The 19,258-nt window shown below is 33.4% G+C and overlaps 22 non-coding genes across 22 annotated transcripts; all 22 read right to left on the bottom strand.

Annotated features, from left to right (window-relative positions):
• Nucleotides 1-1,477: 1,477 nt before the first annotated feature.
• Nucleotides 1,478-1,551, bottom strand: TRNAI-AAU (transfer RNA isoleucine (anticodon AAU)). Its single transcript has one exon. It is a non-coding gene; the product is annotated as a tRNA-Ile (tRNA).
• A 523-nt stretch (nt 1,552-2,074) lies between these two features.
• TRNAI-AAU (transfer RNA isoleucine (anticodon AAU)) lies at nt 2,075-2,148 on the bottom strand. Its single transcript has one exon. It is a non-coding gene; the product is annotated as a tRNA-Ile (tRNA).
• A 1,638-nt stretch (nt 2,149-3,786) lies between these two features.
• On the bottom strand, nt 3,787-3,860 carry TRNAI-AAU (transfer RNA isoleucine (anticodon AAU)). The gene has a single exon. It is a non-coding gene; the product is annotated as a tRNA-Ile (tRNA).
• A 517-nt stretch (nt 3,861-4,377) lies between these two features.
• Nucleotides 4,378-4,451, bottom strand: TRNAI-AAU (transfer RNA isoleucine (anticodon AAU)). The gene has a single exon. It is a non-coding gene; the product is annotated as a tRNA-Ile (tRNA).
• A 523-nt stretch (nt 4,452-4,974) lies between these two features.
• TRNAI-AAU (transfer RNA isoleucine (anticodon AAU)) lies at nt 4,975-5,048 on the bottom strand. The gene has a single exon. It is a non-coding gene; the product is annotated as a tRNA-Ile (tRNA).
• Nucleotides 5,049-5,571: 523 nt separating this feature from the next.
• Nucleotides 5,572-5,645, bottom strand: TRNAI-AAU (transfer RNA isoleucine (anticodon AAU)). Its single transcript has one exon. It is a non-coding gene; the product is annotated as a tRNA-Ile (tRNA).
• A 782-nt stretch (nt 5,646-6,427) lies between these two features.
• On the bottom strand, nt 6,428-6,501 carry TRNAI-AAU (transfer RNA isoleucine (anticodon AAU)). Its single transcript has one exon. It is a non-coding gene; the product is annotated as a tRNA-Ile (tRNA).
• A 1,113-nt stretch (nt 6,502-7,614) lies between these two features.
• On the bottom strand, nt 7,615-7,688 carry TRNAI-AAU (transfer RNA isoleucine (anticodon AAU)). Its single transcript has one exon. It is a non-coding gene; the product is annotated as a tRNA-Ile (tRNA).
• A 525-nt stretch (nt 7,689-8,213) lies between these two features.
• Nucleotides 8,214-8,287, bottom strand: TRNAI-AAU (transfer RNA isoleucine (anticodon AAU)). The gene has a single exon. It is a non-coding gene; the product is annotated as a tRNA-Ile (tRNA).
• A 776-nt stretch (nt 8,288-9,063) lies between these two features.
• Nucleotides 9,064-9,137, bottom strand: TRNAI-AAU (transfer RNA isoleucine (anticodon AAU)). Its single transcript has one exon. It is a non-coding gene; the product is annotated as a tRNA-Ile (tRNA).
• A 523-nt stretch (nt 9,138-9,660) lies between these two features.
• Nucleotides 9,661-9,734, bottom strand: TRNAI-AAU (transfer RNA isoleucine (anticodon AAU)). Its single transcript has one exon. It is a non-coding gene; the product is annotated as a tRNA-Ile (tRNA).
• A 782-nt stretch (nt 9,735-10,516) lies between these two features.
• On the bottom strand, nt 10,517-10,590 carry TRNAI-AAU (transfer RNA isoleucine (anticodon AAU)). Its single transcript has one exon. It is a non-coding gene; the product is annotated as a tRNA-Ile (tRNA).
• Nucleotides 10,591-11,704: 1,114 nt separating this feature from the next.
• Nucleotides 11,705-11,778, bottom strand: TRNAI-AAU (transfer RNA isoleucine (anticodon AAU)). The gene has a single exon. It is a non-coding gene; the product is annotated as a tRNA-Ile (tRNA).
• A 523-nt stretch (nt 11,779-12,301) lies between these two features.
• On the bottom strand, nt 12,302-12,375 carry TRNAI-AAU (transfer RNA isoleucine (anticodon AAU)). The gene has a single exon. It is a non-coding gene; the product is annotated as a tRNA-Ile (tRNA).
• Nucleotides 12,376-13,157: 782 nt separating this feature from the next.
• Nucleotides 13,158-13,231, bottom strand: TRNAI-AAU (transfer RNA isoleucine (anticodon AAU)). The gene has a single exon. It is a non-coding gene; the product is annotated as a tRNA-Ile (tRNA).
• Nucleotides 13,232-14,344: 1,113 nt separating this feature from the next.
• On the bottom strand, nt 14,345-14,418 carry TRNAI-AAU (transfer RNA isoleucine (anticodon AAU)). The gene has a single exon. It is a non-coding gene; the product is annotated as a tRNA-Ile (tRNA).
• Nucleotides 14,419-14,935: 517 nt separating this feature from the next.
• On the bottom strand, nt 14,936-15,009 carry TRNAI-AAU (transfer RNA isoleucine (anticodon AAU)). Its single transcript has one exon. It is a non-coding gene; the product is annotated as a tRNA-Ile (tRNA).
• Nucleotides 15,010-15,532: 523 nt separating this feature from the next.
• Nucleotides 15,533-15,606, bottom strand: TRNAI-AAU (transfer RNA isoleucine (anticodon AAU)). The gene has a single exon. It is a non-coding gene; the product is annotated as a tRNA-Ile (tRNA).
• Nucleotides 15,607-16,382: 776 nt separating this feature from the next.
• TRNAI-AAU (transfer RNA isoleucine (anticodon AAU)) lies at nt 16,383-16,456 on the bottom strand. Its single transcript has one exon. It is a non-coding gene; the product is annotated as a tRNA-Ile (tRNA).
• A 523-nt stretch (nt 16,457-16,979) lies between these two features.
• TRNAI-AAU (transfer RNA isoleucine (anticodon AAU)) lies at nt 16,980-17,053 on the bottom strand. The gene has a single exon. It is a non-coding gene; the product is annotated as a tRNA-Ile (tRNA).
• A 782-nt stretch (nt 17,054-17,835) lies between these two features.
• On the bottom strand, nt 17,836-17,909 carry TRNAI-AAU (transfer RNA isoleucine (anticodon AAU)). The gene has a single exon. It is a non-coding gene; the product is annotated as a tRNA-Ile (tRNA).
• Nucleotides 17,910-19,023: 1,114 nt separating this feature from the next.
• Nucleotides 19,024-19,097, bottom strand: TRNAI-AAU (transfer RNA isoleucine (anticodon AAU)). The gene has a single exon. It is a non-coding gene; the product is annotated as a tRNA-Ile (tRNA).
• Nucleotides 19,098-19,258: the final 161 nt, after the last annotated feature.

Here is a 19,258-nt window from a genome sequence, read left to right as displayed (position 1 = left end):
TTTTCATTCTTAGTGTTAAAACTTAGAACCATTAATGTATTTTCCATGTGGTTTAGCAATAAATAACAGTTCATCATCTATATTAAATTAATTCATCTACTCATTCTATCAGCTTCTGCTCAAAGGAAATATAGATTTAAACAAGATACAGAAGAAAATGCATTTATTTCAACATTAAAGCAGCGTTAAGTGTTTGCTTGGAGAGTGGTAGAAAGTATGTTCTTGGCATTTTTAACTTCATGTTCTAACAGAATCAGATAATAGGCTTACTATATTTATAGCATACTACTGAAGAAATAACAGATGATGAAGTGCTACTGATTGTTAACCCGAGATAGATGGAAATCTTATATTCAGCTGTTTACATTCATGGTGTCTTTAAGCATTATCAAAAAATCAAAACTAGACTTTCCTAAATTACTTGTAATAAATGGGAGATTAATTACTTAGTGTTAGAACTTTGAACCATTAATGGATGTTCAAGGCACTTTAACATTAATATATAATTCCACATCTATATCAAATTGATTCAACTAATCATTCTAGCAGCTCTTGCTCCAAAGAGATATACAGATAACAAAGAGACAGAAGAAAAAGCATCTTTTATTTAACACAGAAACTTGGCCTGTACAGGGATCGAACCTGTGACCTTGGCGTTATTAGCACCACGCTCTAACCAACTGAGCTAACAGGCTGCCGCTCGTGCTGGGCTGGGGGACAAGCATATGAAGAATTGCTAATGTCAGTGAACCCCAGATAGTTTGAAAGCTTATTTTCAGCTGTTTACCCATAAGGTATATTTATATATTATCGACATGAAGAAACAAATATCACAAAAAAATCAATACAAATGAGATTTTCAATCTTAGTGTTAAAACTTAGAACCATTAATGTATTTTCCATGTGGTTTAGCAATAAATAACAGTTCATAATCTATATTAAATTAATTCATCTACTCATTCTATCAGCTTCTGCTCAAAGGAAATACAGATTTAAACAAGATACAGAAGAAAATGCATCTATTTCAACATTAAAGCAGCGTTAAGTGTTTGCTTGGAGAGTGGTAGAAAGTATGTTCTTGCCATTTTTAACTTCATGTTCTAACAGAATCAGATAATAGGCTTACTATATTTATAGCATACTACTGAAGAAATAACAGATGATGAAGTGCTACTGATTGTTAACCCGAGATAGATGGAAATCTTATATTCAGCTGTTTACATTCATGGTGTCTTTAAGCATTATCAAAAAATCAAAACTAGACTTTCCTAAATTACTTGTAATAAATGGGAGATTAATTACTTAGTGTTAGAACTTTGAACCATTAATGGGTGTTCAAGGCACTTTAACATTAATATATAATTCCACATCTATATCAAATTGATTCAACTAATGATTCTAGCAGCTCTTGCTCCAAAGAGATATACAGATAACAAAGAGACAGAAGAAAAAGCATCTTTTATTTAACACAGAAACTTGGCCTGTACAGGGATCGAACCTGTGACCTTGGCGTTATTAGCACCACGCTCTAACCAACTGAGCTAACAGGCCGCTGTTCGTGCTGGGCTGGGGGACAAGCATTTGAAGAATTGCTAATGTCAGTGAACCCCAGATAGTTTGAAAGCTTATTTTCAGCTGTTTACCCATAAGGTATATTTATATATTATCGACATGAAGAAACAAATATCACAAAAAAATCAATACAAATGAGATTTTCAATCTTAGTGTTAAAACTTAGAACCATTAATGTATTTTCCATGTGGTTTAGCAATAAATAACAGTTCATCATCTATATTAAATTAATTCATCTACTCATTCTATCAGCTTCTGCTCAAAGGAAATATAGAGATAAACATCAGACAGAAGAAAATGCTTGTAATAAATGAGAGATTTAGTTACTTAGTGTTAGAACTTAAAACCATTAATGGATGTTCAAGGCACTTTAACATTAATATATAATTCCACATCTATATCAAATTGATTCAACTAATGATTCTAGCAGCTCTTGCTCCAAAGAGATATACAGATAACAAAGAGACAGAAGAAAAAGCATCTTTTATTTAACACAGAAACTTGGCCTGTACAGGGATCGAACCTGTGACCTTGGCGTTATTAGCACCACGCTCTAACCAACTGAGCTAACAGGCCGCTGTTCATGCTGGGCTGGGGGACAAGCATATGAAGAAGTGGTAATGTCAGTGAACCCCAGATAGTTTGAAAGCCTTTTTTCAGCTGTTTACCCATAAGGTATATTTATATATTATCGACATGAAGAAACAAATATCACAAAAAAATCAATACAAATGAGATTTTCATTCTTAGTGTTAAAACTTAGAACCATTAATGTATTTTCCATGTGGTTTAGCAATAAATAACAGTTCATCATCTATATTAAATTAATTCATCTACTCATTCTATCAGCTTCTGCTCAAAGGAAATATAGATTTAAACAAGATACAGAAGAAAATGCATTTATTTCAACATTAAAGCAGCGTTAAGTGTTTGCTTGGAGAGTGGTAGAAAGTATGTTCTTGGCATTTTTAACTTCATGTTCTAACAGAATCAGATAATAGGCTTACTATATTTATAGCATACTACTGAAGAAATAACAGATGATGAAGTGCTACTGATTGTTAACCCGAGATAGATGGAAATCTTATATTCAGCTGTTTACATTCATGGTGTCTTTAAGCATTATCAAAAAATCAAAACTAGACTTTCCTAAATTACTTGTAATAAATGGGAGATTAATTACTTAGTGTTAGAACTTTGAACCATTAATGGATGTTCAAGGCACTTTAACATTAATATATAATTCCACATCTATATCAAATTGATTCAACTAATCATTCTAGCAGCTCTTGCTCCAAAGAGATATACAGATAACAAAGAGACAGAAGAAAAAGCATCTTTTATTTAACACAGAAACTTGGCCTGTACAGGGATCGAGCCTGTGACCTTGGCGTTATTAGCACCACGCTCTAACCAACTGAGCTAACAGGCCGCCGCTCGTGCTGGGCTGGGGGACAAGCATATGAAGAATTGCTAATGTCAGTGAACCCCAGATAGTTTGAAAGCTTATTTTCAGCTGTTTACCCATAAGGTATATTTATATATTATCGACATGAAGAAACAAATATCACAAAAAAATCAATACAAATGAGATTTTCAATCTTAGTGTTAAAACTTAGAACCATTAATGTATTTTCCATGTGGTTTAGCAATAAATAACAGTTCATAATCTATATTAAATTAATTCATCTACTCATTCTATCAGCTTCTGCTCAAAGGAAATACAGATTTAAACAAGATACAGAAGAAAATGCATCTATTTCAACATTAAAGCAGCGTTAAGTGTTTGCTTGGAGAGTGGTAGAAAGTATGTTCTTGCCATTTTTAACTTCATGTTCTAACAGAATCAGATAATAGGCTTACTATATTTATAGCATACTACTGAAGAAATAACAGATGATGAAGTGCTACTGATTGTTAACCCGAGATAGATGGAAATCTTATATTCAGCTGTTTACATTCATGGTGTCTTTAAGCATTATCAAAAAATCAAAACTAGACTTTCCTAAATTACTTGTAATAAATGGGAGATTAATTACTTAGTGTTAGAACTTTGAACCATTAATGGGTGTTCAAGGCACTTTAACATTAATATATAATTCCACATCTATATCAAATTGATTCAACTAATGATTCTAGCAGCTCTTGCTCCAAAGAGATATACAGATAACAAAGAGACAGAAGAAAAAGCATCTTTTATTTAACACAGAAACGTGGCCTGTACAGGGATCGAACCTGTGACCTTGGCGTTATTAGCACCACGCTCTAACCAACTGAGCTAACAGGCCGCCGCTCGTGCTGGGCTGGGGGACAAGCATATGAAGAAGTGCTAATGTCAGTGAACCCCAGATAGTTTGAAAGGTTATTTTCAGCTGTTTACCCATAAGGTATATTTATATATTATCGACATGAAGAAACAAATATCACAAAAAAATCAATACAAATGAGATTTTCAATCTTAGTGTTAAAACTTAGAACCATTAATGTATTTTCCATGTGGTTTAGCAATAAATAACAGTTCATCATCTATATTAAATTAATTCATCTACTCATTCTATCAGCTCCTGCTCAAAGGAAATATAGAGATAAACATCAGACAGAAGAAAATGCTTGTAATAAATGAGAGATTTAGTTACTTAGTGTTAGAACTTACAACCATTAATGGATGTTCAAGGCACTTTAACATTAATATATAATTCCACATCTATATCAAATTGATTCAACTACTAGCAGCTCTTGCTCCAAAGAGATATACAGTTAACAAAGAGACACAAGAAAAAGCATCTTTTTTTTAACACAGAAACTTGGCCTGTACAGGGATCGAACCTGTGACCTTGGCGTTATTAGCACCACGCTCTAACCAACTGAGCTAACAGGCCGCCGTTCGTGCTGTGCTGGGGGACAAGCATATGCAGAACTGCTAATGTCAGTGAACCCCAGATAGTTTGAAAGCTTATTTTCAGCTGTTTACCCATAAGGTATATTTATATATTATCGACATGAAGAAACAAATATCACAAAAAAATCAATACAAATGAGACTTTCATTCTTAGTGTTAAAACTTAGAACCATTAATGTATGTTCTATGTGGTTTAGCAATAAATAACAGTTCATCATCTATATTAAATTAATTCATCTACTCATTCTATCAGCTCCTGCTCAAAGGAAATATAGAGATAAACATCAGACAGAAGAAAATGCTTGTAATAAATGAGAGATTTAGTTACTTAGTGTTAGAACTTACAACCATTAATGGATGTTCAAGGCACTTTAACATTAATATATAATTCCACATCTATATCAAATTGATTCAACTAATGATTCTAGCAGCTCTTGCTCCAAAGAGATATACAGTTAACAAAGAGACACAAGAAAAAGCATCTTTTTTTTAACACAGAAACTTGGCCTGTACAGGGATCGAACCTGTGACCTTGGCGTTATTAGCACCACGCTCTAACCAACTGAGCTAACAGGCCGCCGTTCGTGCTGGGCTGGGGGACAAGCATATGAAGAATTGCGAATGTCAGTGAACCCCAGATAGTTTGAAAGCTTATTTTCAGCTGTTTACCCATAAGGTATATTTATATATTATCGACATGAAGAAACAAATATCACAAAAAAATCAATACAAATGAGATTTTCATTCTTAGTGTTAAAACTTAGAACCATTAATGTATTTTCTATGTGGTTTAGCAATAAATAACAGTTTATCATCTATATTAAATTAATTCATCTACTCATTCTATCAGCTTCTGCTCAAAGGAAATATAGAGATAAACATCAGACAGAAGGAAATGCTTGTAATAAATGAGAGATTTAGTTACTTAGTGTTAGAACTTACAACCATTAATGGATGTTCAAGGCACTTTAACATTAATATATAATTCCACATCTATATCAAATTGATTCAACTAATGATTCTAGCAGCTCTTGCTCCAAAGAGATATACAGATAACAAAGAGACAGAAGAAAAAGCATCTTTTATTTAACACAGAAACTTGGCCTGTACAGGGATCGAACCTGTGACCTTGGCGTTATTAGCACCACGCTCTAACCAACTGAGCTAACAGGCCGCTGTTTGTGCTGGGCTGGGGGACAAGCATATGAAGAATTGCTAATGTCAGTGAACCCCAGATAGTTTGAAAGCTTATTTTCAGCTGTTTACCCATAAGGTATATTTATATATTATCGACATGAAGAAACAAATATCACAAAAAAATCAATACAAATGAGATTTTCATTCTTAGTGTTAAAACTTAGAACCATTAATGTATTTTCCATGTGGTTTAGCAATAAATAACAGTTCATCATCTATATTAAATTAATTCATCTACTCATTCTATCAGCTTCTGCTCAAAGGAAATATAGATTTAAACAAGATACAGAAGAAAATGCATTTATTTCAACATTAAAGCAGCGTTAAGTGTTTGCTTGGAGAGTGGTAGAAAGTATGTTCTTGGCATTTTTAACTTCATGTTCTAACAGAATCAGATAATAGGCTTACTATATTTATAGCATACTACTGAAGAAATAACAGATGATGAAGTGCTACTGATTGTTAACCCGAGATAGATGGAAATCTTATATTCAGCTGTTTACATTCATGGTGTCTTTAAGCATTATCAAAAAATCAAAACTAGACTTTCCTAAATTACTTGTAATAAATGGGAGATTAATTACTTAGTGTTAGAACTTTGAACCATTAATGGATGTTCAAGGCACTTTAACATTAATATATAATTCCACATCTATATCAAATTGATTCAACTAATCATTCTAGCAGCTCTTGCTCCAAAGAGATATACAGATAACAAAGAGACACAAGAAAAAGCATCTTTTATTGACCACAGAAACTTGGCCTGTACAGGGATCGAACCTGTGACCTTGGCGTTATTAGCACCACGCTCTAACCAACTGAGCTAACAGGCCGCCGTTCGTGCTGGGCTGGGGGACAAGCATATGAAGAATTGCTAATGTCAGTGAACCCCAGATAGTTTGAAAGCTTATTTTCAGCTGTTTACCCATAAGGTATATTTATATATTATCGACATGAAGAAACAAATATCACAAAAAAATCAATACAAATGAGATTTTCAATCTTAGTGTTAAAACTTAGAACCATTAATGTATTTTCCATGTGGTTTAGCAATAAATAACAGTTCATCATCTATATTAAATTAATTCATCTACTCATTCTATCAGCTCCTGCTCAAAGGAAATATAGAGATAAACATCAGACAGAAGAAAATGCTTGTAATAAATGAGAGATTTAGTTACTTAGTGTTAGAACTTACAACCATTAATGGATGTTCAAGGCACTTTAACATTAATATATAATTCCACATCTATATCAAATTGATTCAACTACTAGTAGCTCTTGCTCCAAAGAGATATACAGTTAACAAAGAGACACAAGAAAAAGCATCTTTTTTTAACACAGAAACTTGCCCTGTACAGGGATCGAACCTGTGACCTTGGCGTTATTAGCACCACGCTCTAACCAACTGAGCTAACAGGCCGCCGATCGTGCTGTGCTGGGGGACAAGCATATGCAGAACTGCTAATGTCAGTGAACCCCAGATAGTTTGAAAGCTTATTTTCAGCTGTTTACCCATAAGGTATATTTATATATTATCGACATGAAGAAACAAATATCACAAAAAAATCAATACAAATGAGATTTTCATTCTTAGTGTTAAAACTTAGAACCATTAATGTATGTTCTATGTGGTTTAGCAATAAATAACAGTTCATCATCTATATTAAATTAATTCATCTACTCATTCTATCAGCTCCTGCTCAAAGGAAATATAGAGATAAACATCAGACAGAAGAAAATGCTTGTAATAAATGAGAGATTTAGTTACTTAGTGATAGAACTTACAACCATTAATGGATGTTCAAGGCACTTTAACATTAATATATAATTCCACATCTATATCAAATTGATTCAACTAATGATTCTAGCAACTCTTGCTCCAAAGAGATATACAGATAACAAAGAGACAGAAGAAAAAGCATCTTTTATTTAACACAGAAACGTGGCCTGTACAGGGATCGAACCTGTGACCTTGGCGTTATTAGCACCACGCTCTAACCAACTGAGCTAACAGGCCGCCGCTTGTGCTGGGCTGGGGGACAAGCATATGAAGAAGTGCTAATGTCAGTGAACCCCAGATAGTTTGAAAGGTTATTTTCAGCTGTTTACCCATAAGGTATATTTATATATTATCGACATGAAGAAACAAATATCACAAAAAAATCAATACAAATGAGATTTTCATTCTTAGTGTTAAAACTTAGAACCATTAATGTATGTTCTATGTGGTTTAGCAATAAATAACAGTTCATCATCTATATTAAATTAATTCATCTACTCATTCTATCAGCTCCTGCTCAAAGGAAATATAGAGATAAACATCAGACAGAAGAAAATGCTTGTAATAAATGAGAGATTTAGTTACTTAGTGTTAGAACTTACAACCATTAATGGATGTTCAAGGCACTTTAACATTAATATATATAATTCCACATCTATATCAAATTGATTCAACTAATGATTCTAGCAGCTCTTGCTCCAAAGAGATATACAGTTAACAAAGAGACACAAGAAAAAGCATTTTTTTTTTAACACAGAAACTTGGCCTGTACAGGGATCGAACCTGTGACCTTGGCGTTATTAGCACCACGCTCTAACCAACTGAGCTAACAGGCCGCCGTTCGTGCTGGGCTGGGGGACAAGCATATGAAGAATTGCTAATGTCAGTGAACCCCAGATAGTTTGAAAGCTTATTTTCAGCTGTTTACCCATAAGGTATATTTATATATTATCGACATGAAGAAACAAATATCACAAAAAAATCAATACAAATGAGATTTTCATTCTTAGTGTTAAAACTTAGAACCATTAATGTATTTTCCATGTGGTTTAGCAATAAATAACAGTTCATCATCTATATTAAATTAATTCATCTACTCATTCTATCAGCTTCTGCTCAAAGGAAATATAGATTTAAACAAGATACAGAAGAAAATGCATTTATTTCAACATTAAAGCAGCGTTAAGTGTTTGCTTGGAGAGTGGTAGAAAGTATGTTCTTGGCATTTTTAACTTCATGTTCTAACAGAATCAGATAATAGGCTTACTATATTTATAGCATACTACTGAAGAAATAACAGATGATGAAGTGCTACTGATTGTTAACCCGAGATAGATGGAAATCTTATATTCAGCTGTTTACATTCATGGTGTCTTTAAGCATTATCAAAAAATCAAAACTAGACTTTCCTAAATTACTTGTAATAAATGGGAGATTAATTACTTAGTGTTAGAACTTTGAACCATTAATGGATGTTCAAGGCACTTTAACATTAATATATAATTCCACATCTATATCAAATTGATTCAACTACTAGCAGCTCTTGCTCCAAAGAGATATACAGTTAACAAAGAGACACAAGAAAAAGCATCTTTTTTTTAACACAGAAACTTGGCCTGTACAGGGATCGAACCTGTGACCTTGGCGTTATTAGCACCACGCTCTAACCAACTGAGCTAACAGGCCGCCGTTCGTGCTGTGCTGGGGGACAAGCATATGCAGAACTTCTAATGTCAGTGAACCCCAGATAGTTTGAAAGCTTATTTTCAGCTGTTTACCCATAAGGTATATTTATATATTATCGACATGAAGAAACAAATATCACAAAAAAATCAATACAAATGAGATTTTCATTCTTAGTGTTAAAACTTAGAACCATTAATGTATGTTCTATGTGGTTTAGCAATAAATAACAGTTCATCATCTATATTAAATTAATTCATCTACTCATTCTATCAGCTCCTGCTCAAAGGAAATATAGAGATAAACATCAGACAGAAGAAAATGCTTGTAATAAATGAGAGATTTAGTTACTTAGTGTTAGAACTTACAACCATTAATGGATGTTCAAGGCACTTTAACATTAATATATAATTCCACATCTATATCAAATTGATTCAACTAATGATTCTAGCAGCTCTTGCTCCAAAGAGATATACAGATAACAAAGAGACAGAAGAAAAAGCATCTTTTATTTAACACAGAAACTTGGCCTGTACAGGGATCGAACCTGTGACCTTGGCGTTATTAGCACCACGCTCTAACCAACTGAGCTAACAGGCCGCTGTTTGTGCTGGGCTGGGGGACAAGCATATGAAGAATTGCTAATGTCAGTGAACCCCAGATAGTTTGAAAGCTTATTTTCAGCTGTTTACCCATAAGGTATATTTATATATTATCGACATGAAGAAACAAATATCACAAAAAAATCAATACAAATGAGATTTTCATTCTTAGTGTTAAAACTTAGAACCATTAATGTATTTTCCATGTGGTTTAGCAATAAATAACAGTTCATCATCTATATTAAATTAATTCATCTACTCATTCTATCAGCTTCTGCTCAAAGGAAATATAGATTTAAACAAGATACAGAAGAAAATGCATTTATTTCAACATTAAAGCAGCGTTAAGTGTTTGCTTGGAAAGTGGTAGAAAGTATGTTCTTGGCATTTTTAACTTCATGTTCTAACAGAATCAGATAATAGGCTTACTATATTTATAGCATACTACTGAAGAAATAACAGATGATGAAGTGCTACTGATTGTTAACCCGAGATAGATGGAAATCTTATATTCAGCTGTTTACATTCATGGTGTCTTTAAGCATTATCAAAAAATCAAAACTAGACTTTCCTAAATTACTTGTAATAAATGGGAGATTAATTACTTAGTGTTAGAACTTTGAACCATTAATGGATGTTCAAGGCACTTTAACATTAATATATAATTCCACATCTATATCAAATTGATTCAACTAATCATTCTAGCAGCTCTTGCTCCAAAGAGATATACAGATAACAAAGAGACACAAGAAAAAGCATCTTTTATTGAACACAGAAACTTGGCCTGTACAGGGATCGAACCTGTGACCTTGGCGTTATTAGCACCACGCTCTAACCAACTGAGCTAACAGGCCGCCATTCGTGCTGGGCTGGGGGACAAGCATATGAAGAATTGCTAATGTCAGTGAACCCCAGATAGTTTGAAAGCTTATTTTCAGCTGTTTACCCATAAGGTATATTTATATATTATCGACATGAAGAAACAAATATCACAAAAAAATCAATACAAATGAGATTTTCAATCTTAGTGTTAAAACTTAGAACCATTAATGTATTTTCCATGTGGTTTAGCAATAAATAACAGTTCATCATCTATATTAAATTAATTCATCTACTCATTCTATCAGCTCCTGCTCAAAGGAAATATAGAGATAAACATCAGACAGAAGAAAATGCTTGTAATAAATGAGAGATTTAGTTACTTAGTGTTAGAACTTACAACCATTAATGGATGTTCAAGGCACTTTAACATTAATATATAATTCCACATCTATATCAAATTGATTCAACTAATGATTCTAGCAGCTCTTGCTCCAAAGAGATATACAGATAACAAAGAGACAGAAGAAAAAGCATCTTTTATTTAACACAGAAACTTGGCCTGTACAGGGATCGAACCTGTGACATTGGCGTTATTAGCACCACGCTCTAACCAACTGAGCTAACAGGCCGCCGCTCGTGCTGGGCTGGGGGACAAGCATATGAAGAATTGCTAATGTCAGTGAACCCCAGATAGTTTGAAAGCTTATTTTCAGCTGTTTACCCATAAGGTATATTTATATATTATCGACATGAAGAAACAAATATCACAAAAAAATCAATACAAATGAGATTTTCAATCTTAGTGTTAAAACTTAGAACCATTAATGTATTTTCCATGTGGTTTAGCAATAAATAACAGTTCATCATCTATATTAAATTAATTCATCTACTCATTCTATCAGCTCCTGCTCAAAGGAAATATAGAGATAAACATCAGACAGAAGAAAATGCTTGTAATAAATGAGAGATTTAGTTACTTAGTTTTAGAACTTACAACCATTAATGGATGTTCAAGGCACTTTAACATTAATATATAATTCCACATCTATATCAAATTGATTCAACTACTAGCAGCTCTTGCTCCAAAGAGATATACAGTTAACAAAGAGACACAAGAAAAAGCATCTTTTTTTTAACACAGAAACTTGGCCTGTACAGGGATCGAACCTGTGACCTTGGCGTTATTAGCACCACGCTCTAACCAACTGAGCTAACAGGCCGCCGTTCGTGCTGTGCTGGGGGACAAGCATATGCAGAACTGCTAATGTCAGTGAACCCCAGATAGTTTGAAAGCTTATTTTCAGCTGTTTACCCATAAGGTATATTTATATATTATCGACATGAAGAAACAAATATCACAAAAAAATCAATACAAATGAGATTTTCATTCTTAGTGTTAAAACTTAGAACCATTAATGTATGTTCTATGTGGTTTAGCAATAAATAACAGTTCATCATCTATATTAAATTAATTCATCTACTCATTCTATCAGCTCCTGCTCAAAGGAAATATAGAGATAAACATCAGACAGAAGAAAATGCTTGTAATAAATGAGAGATTTAGTTACTTAGTGTTAGAACTTACAACCATTAATGGATGTTCAAGGCACTTTAACATTAATATATAATTCCACATCTATATCAAATTGATTCAACTAATGATTCTAGCAGCTCTTGCTCCAAAGAGATATACAGATAACAAAGAGACAGAAGAAAAAGCATCTTTTATTTAACACAGAAACTTGGCCTGTACAGGGATCGAACCTGTGACCTTGGCGTTATTAGCACCACGCTCTAACCAACTGAGCTAACAGGCCGCTGTTTGTGCTGGGCTGGGGGACAAGCATATGAAGAATTGCTAATGTCAGTGAACCCCAGATAGTTTGAAAGCTTATTTTCAGCTGTTTACCCATAAGGTATATTTATATATTATCGACATGAAGAAACAAATATCACAAAAAAATCAATACAAATGAGATTTTCATTCTTAGTGTTAAAACTTAGAACCATTAATGTATTTTCCATGTGGTTTAGCAATAAATAACAGTTCATCATCTATATTAAATTAATTCATCTACTCATTCTATCAGCTTCTGCTCAAAGGAAATATAGATTTAAACAAGATACAGAAGAAAATGCATTTATTTCAACATTAAAGCAGCGTTAAGTGTTTGCTTGGAGAGTGGTAGAAAGTATGTTCTTGGCATTTTTAACTTCATATTCTAACAGAATCAGATAATAGGCTTACTATATTTATAGCATACTACTGAAGAAATAACAGATGATGAAGTGCTACTGATTGTTAACCCGAGATAGATGGAAATCTTATATTCAGCTGTTTACATTCATGGTGTCTTTAAGCATTATCAAAAAATCAAAACTAGACTTTCCTAAATTACTTGTAATAAATGGGAGATTAATTACTTAGTGTTAGAACTTTGAACCATTAATGGATGTTCAAGGCACTTTAACATTAATATATAATTCCACATCTATATCAAATTGATTCAACTAATCATTCTAGCAGCTCTTGCTCCAAAGAGATATACAGATAACAAAGAGACACAAGAAAAAGCATCTTTTATTGACCACAGAAACTTGGCCTGTACAGGGATCGAACCTGTGACCTTGGCGTTATTAGCACCACGCTCTAACCAACTGAGCTAACAGGCCGCCGTTCGTGCTGGGCTGGGGGACAAGCATATGAAGAATTGCTAATGTCAGTGAACCCCAGATAGTTTGAAAGCTTATTTTCAGCTGTTTACCCATAAGGTATATTTATATATTATCGACATGAAGAAACAAATATCACAAAAAAATCAATACAAATGAGATTTTCAATCTTAGTGTTAAAACTTAGAACCATTAATGTATTTTCCATGTGGTTTAGCAATAAATAACAGTTCATCATCTATATTAAATTAATTCATCTACTCATTCTATCAGCTCCTGCTCAAAGGAAATATAGAGATAAACATCAGACAGAAGAAAATGCTTGTAATAAATGAGAGATTTAGTTACTTAGTGTTAGAACTTACAACCATTAATGGATGTTCAAGGCACTTTAACATTAATATATAATTCCACATCTATATCAAATTGATTCAACTACTAGTAGCTCTTGCTCCAAAGAGATATACAGTTAACAAAGAGACACAAGAAAAAGCATCTTTTTTTAACACAGAAACTTGCCCTGTACAGGGATCGAACCTGTGACCTTGGCGTTATTAGCACCACGCTCTAACCAACTGAGCTAACAGGCCGCCGATCGTGCTGTGCTGGGGGACAAGCATATGCAGAACTGCTAATGTCAGTGAACCCCAGATAGTTTGAAAGCTTATTTTCAGCTGTTTACCCATAAGGTATATTTATATATTATCGACATGAAGAAACAAATATCACAAAAAAATCAATACAAATGAGATTTTCATTCTTAGTGTTAAAACTTAGAACCATTAATGTATGTTCTATGTGGTTTAGCAATAAATAACAGTTCATCATCTATATTAAATTAATTCATCTACTCATTCTATCAGCTCCTGCTCAAAGGAAATATAGAGATAAACATCAGACAGAAGAAAATGCTTGTAATAAATGAGAGATTTAGTTACTTAGTGATAGAACTTACAACCATTAATGGATGTTCAAGGCACTTTAACATTAATATATAATTCCACATCTATATCAAATTGATTCAACTAATGATTCTAGCAACTCTTGCTCCAAAGAGATATACAGATAACAAAGAGACAGAAGAAAAAGCATCTTTTATTTAACACAGAAACGTGGCCTGTACAGGGATCGAACCTGTGACCTTGGCGTTATTAGCACCACGCTCTAACCAACTGAGCTAACAGGCCGCCGCTTGTGCTGGGCTGGGGGACAAGCATATGAAGAAGTGCTAATGTCAGTGAACCCCAGATAGTTTGAAAGGTTATTTTCAGCTGTTTACCCATAAGGTATATTTATATATTATCGACATGAAGAAACAAATATCACAAAAAAATCAATACAAATGAGATTTTCAATCTTAGTGTTAAAACTTAGAACCATTAATGTATTTTCAATGTGGTTTAGCAATAAATAACAGTTCATCATCTATATTAAATTAATTCATCTACTCATTCTATCAGCTCCTGCTCAAAGGAAATATAGAGATAAACATCAGACAGAAGAAAATGCTTGTAATAAATGAGAGATTTAGTTACTTAGTGTTAGAACTTACAACCATTAATGGATGTTCAAGGCACTTTAACATTAATATATAATTCCACATCTATATCAAATTGATTCAACTACTAGCAGCTCTTGCTCCAAAGAGATATACAGTTAACAAAGAGACACAAGAAAAAGCATCTTTTTTTTAACACAGAAACTTGGCCTGTACAGGGATCGAACCTGTGACCTTGGCGTTATTAGCACCACGCTCTAACCAACTGAGCTAACAGGCCGCCGTTCGTGCTGTGCTGGGGGACAAGCATATGCAGAACTGCTAATGTCAGTGAACCCCAGATAGTTTGAAAGCTTATTTTCAGCTGTTTACCCATAAGGTATATTTATATATTATCGACATGAAGAAACAAATATCACAAAAAAATCAATACAAATGAGATTTTCATTCTTAGTGTTAAAACTTAGAACCATTAATGTATGTTCTATGTGGTTTAGCAATAAATAACAGTTCATCATCTATATTAAATTAATTCATCTACTCATTCTATCAGCTCCTGCTCAAAGGAAATATAGAGATAAACATCAGACAGAAGAAAATGCTTGTAATAAATGAGAGATTTAGTTACTTAGTGTTAGAACTTACAACCATTAATGGATGTTCAAGGCACTTTAACATTAATATATAATTCCACATCTATATCAAATTGATTCAACTAATGATTCTAGCAGCTCTTGCTCCAAAGAGATATACAGTTAACAAAGAGACACAAGAAAAAGCATCTTTTTTTTAACACAGAAACTTGGCCTGTACAGGGATCGAACCTGTGACCTTGGCGTTATTAGCACCACGCTCTAACCAACTGAGCTAACAGGCCGCCGTTCGTGCTGGGCTGGGGGACAAGCATATGAAGAATTGCTAATGTCAGTGAACCCCAGATAGTTTGAAAGCTTATTTTCAGCTGTTTACCCATAAGGTATATTTATATATTATCGACATGAAGAAACAAATATCACAAAAAAATCAATACAAATGAGATTTTCATTCTTAGTGTTAAAACTTAGAACCATTAATGTATTTTCCATGTGGTTTAGCAATAAATAACAGTTCATCATCTATATTAAATTAATTCATCTACTCATTCTATCAGCTTCTGCTCAAAGGAAATATAGATTTAAACAAGATACAGAAGAAAATGCATTTATTTCAACATTAAAGCAGCGTTAAGTGTTTGCTTGGAGAGTGGTAGAAAGTATGTTCTTGGCATTTTTAACTTCATGTTCTAACAGAATCAGATAATAGGCTTACTATATTTATAGCATACTACTGAAGAAATAACAGATGATGAAGTGCTACTGATTGTTAACCCGAGATAGATGGAAATCTTATATTCAGCTGTTTACATTCATGGTGTCTTTAAGCATTATCAAAAAATCAAAACTAGACTTTCCTAAATTACTTGTAATAAATGGGAGATTAATTACTTAGTGTTAGAACTTTGAACCATTAATGGATGTTCAAGGCACTTTAACATTAATATATAATTCCACATCTATATCAAATTGATTCAACTACTAGCAGCTCTTGCTCCAAAGAGATATACAGTTAACAAAGAGACACAAGAAAAAGCATCTTTTTTTTAACACAGAAACTTGGCCTGTACAGGGATCGAACCTGTGACCTTGGCGTTATTAGCACCACGCTCTAACCAACTGAGCTAACAGGCCGCCGTTCGTGCTGTGCTGGGGGACAAGCATATGCAGAACTGCTAATGTCAGTGAACCCCAGATAGTTTGAAAGCTTATTTTCAGCTGTTTACCCATAAGGTATATTTATATATTATCGACATGAAGAAACAAATATCACAACAAAATCAATACAAATGAGATTTTCATTCTTAGTGTTAAAACTTAGAACCATTAATGTATGTTCTATGTGGTTTAGCAATAAATAACAGTTCATCATCTATATTAAATTAATTCATCTACTCATTCTATCAGCTCCTGCTCAAAGGAAATATAGAGATAAACATCAGACAGAAGAAAATGCTTGTAATAAATGAGAGATTTAGTTACTTAGTGTTAGAACTTACAACCATTAATGGATGTTCAAGGCACTTTAACATTAATATATAATTCCACATCTATATCAAATTGATTCAACTAATGATTCTAGCAGCTCTTGCTCCAAAGAGATATACAGATAACAAAGAGACAGAAGAAAAAGCATCTTTTATTTAACACAGAAACTTGGCCTGTACAGGGATCGAACCTGTGACCTTGGCGTTATTAGCACCACGCTCTAACCAACTGAGCTAACAGGCCGCTGTTTGTGCTGGGCTGGGGGACAAGCATATGAAGAATTGCTAACGTCAGTGAACCCCAGATAGTTTGAAAGCTTATTTTCAGCTGTTTACCCATAAGGTATATTTATATATTATCGACATGAAGAAACAAATATCACAAAAAAATCAATACAAATGAGATTTTCATTCTTAGTGTTAAAACTTAGAACCATTAATGTATTTTCCATGTGGTTTAGCAATAAATAACAGTTCATCATCTATATTAAATTAATTCATCTACTCATTCTATCAGCTTCTGCTCAAAGGAAATATAGATTTAAACAAGATACAGAAGAAAATGCATTTATTTCAACATTAAAGCAGCGTTAAGTGTTTGCTTGGAAAGTGGTAGAAAGTATGTTCTTGGCATTTTTAACTTCATGTTCTAACAGAATCAGATAATAGGCTTACTATATTTATAGCATACTACTGAAGAAATAACAGATGATGAAGTGCTACTGATTGTTAACCCGAGATAGATGGAAATCTTATATTCAGCTGTTTACATTCATGGTGTCTTTAAGCATTATCAAAAAATCAAAACTAGACTTTCCTAAATTACTTGTAATAAATGGGAGATTAATTACTTAGTGTTAGAACTTTGAACCATTAATGGATGTTCAAGGCACTTTAACATTAATATATAATTCCACATCTATATCAAATTGATTCAACTAATCATTCTAGCAGCTCTTGCTCCAAAGAGATATACAGATAACAAAGAGACACAAGAAAAAGCATCTTTTATTGAACACAGAAACTTGGCCTGTACAGGGATCGAACCTGTGACCTTGGCGTTATTAGCACCACGCTCTAACCAACTGAGCTAACAGGCCGCCATTCGTGCTGGGCTGGGGGACAAGCATATGAAGAATTGCTAATGTCAGTGAACCCCAGATAGTTTGAAAGCTTATTTTCAGCTGTTTACCCATAAGGTATATTTATATATTATCGACATGAAGAAACAAATATCACAAAAAAATCAATACAAATGAGATTTTCAATCTTAGTGTTAAAACTTAGAACCATTAATGTATTTTCCATGTGGTTTAGCAATAAATAACAGTTCATCATCTATATTAAATTAATTCATCTACTCATTCTATCAGCTCCTGCTCAAAGGAAATATAGAGATAAACATCAGACAGAAGAAAATGCTTGTAATAAATGAGAGATTTAGTTACTTAGTGTTAGAACTTACAACCATTAATGGATGTTCAAGGCACTTTAACATTAATATATAATTCCACATCTATATCAAATTGATTCAACTAATGATTCTAGCAGCTCTTGCTCCAAAGAGATATACAGATAACAAAGAGACAGAAGAAAAAGCATCTTTTATTTAACACAGAAACTTGGCCTGTACAGGGATCGAACCTGTGACATTGGCGTTATTAGCACCACGCTCTAACCAACTGAGCTAACAGGCCGCCGCTCGTGCGGGGCTGGGGGACAAGCATATGAAGAATTGCGAATGTCAGTGAACCCCAGATAGTTTGAAAGCTTATTTTCAGCTGTTTACCCATAAGGTATATTTATATATTATCGACATGAAGAAACAAATATCACCAAAAAATCAATACAAATGAGATTTTCAATCTTAGTGTTAAAACTTAGAACCATTAATGTATTTTCCATGTGGTTTAGCAATAAATAACAGTTCATCATCTATATTAAATTAATTCATCTACTCATTCTATCAGCTCCTGCTCAAAGGAAATATAGAGATAAACATCAGACAGAAGAAAATGCTTGTAATAAATGAGAGATTTAGTTACTTAGTTTTAGAACTTACAACCATTAATGGATGTTCAAGGCACTTTAACATTAATATATAATTCCACATCTATATCAAATTGATTCAACTACTAGCAGCTCTTGCTCCAAAGAGATATACAGTTAACAAAGAGACACAAGAAAAAGCATCTTTTTTTTAACACAGAAACTTGGCCTGTACAGGGATCGAACCTGTGACCTTGGCGTTATTAGCACCACGCTCTAACCAACTGAGCTAACAGGCCGCCGTTCGTGCTGTGCTGGGGGACAAGCATATGCAGAACTGCTAATGTCAGTGAACCCCAGATAGTTTGAAAGCTTATTTTCAGCTGTTTACCCATAAGGTATATTTATATATTATCGACATGAAGAAACAAATATCACAAAAAAATCAATACAAATGAGA

The sequence above is a fragment of the Triturus cristatus genome, chromosome 5_1, assembly GCF_964204655.1.
Source record: "Triturus cristatus chromosome 5_1, aTriCri1.1, whole genome shotgun sequence".
Classification (NCBI taxonomy): domain Eukaryota; kingdom Metazoa; phylum Chordata; class Amphibia; order Caudata; family Salamandridae; genus Triturus; species Triturus cristatus.
This window is presented reverse-complemented; position numbering and strand designations above follow the sequence as displayed.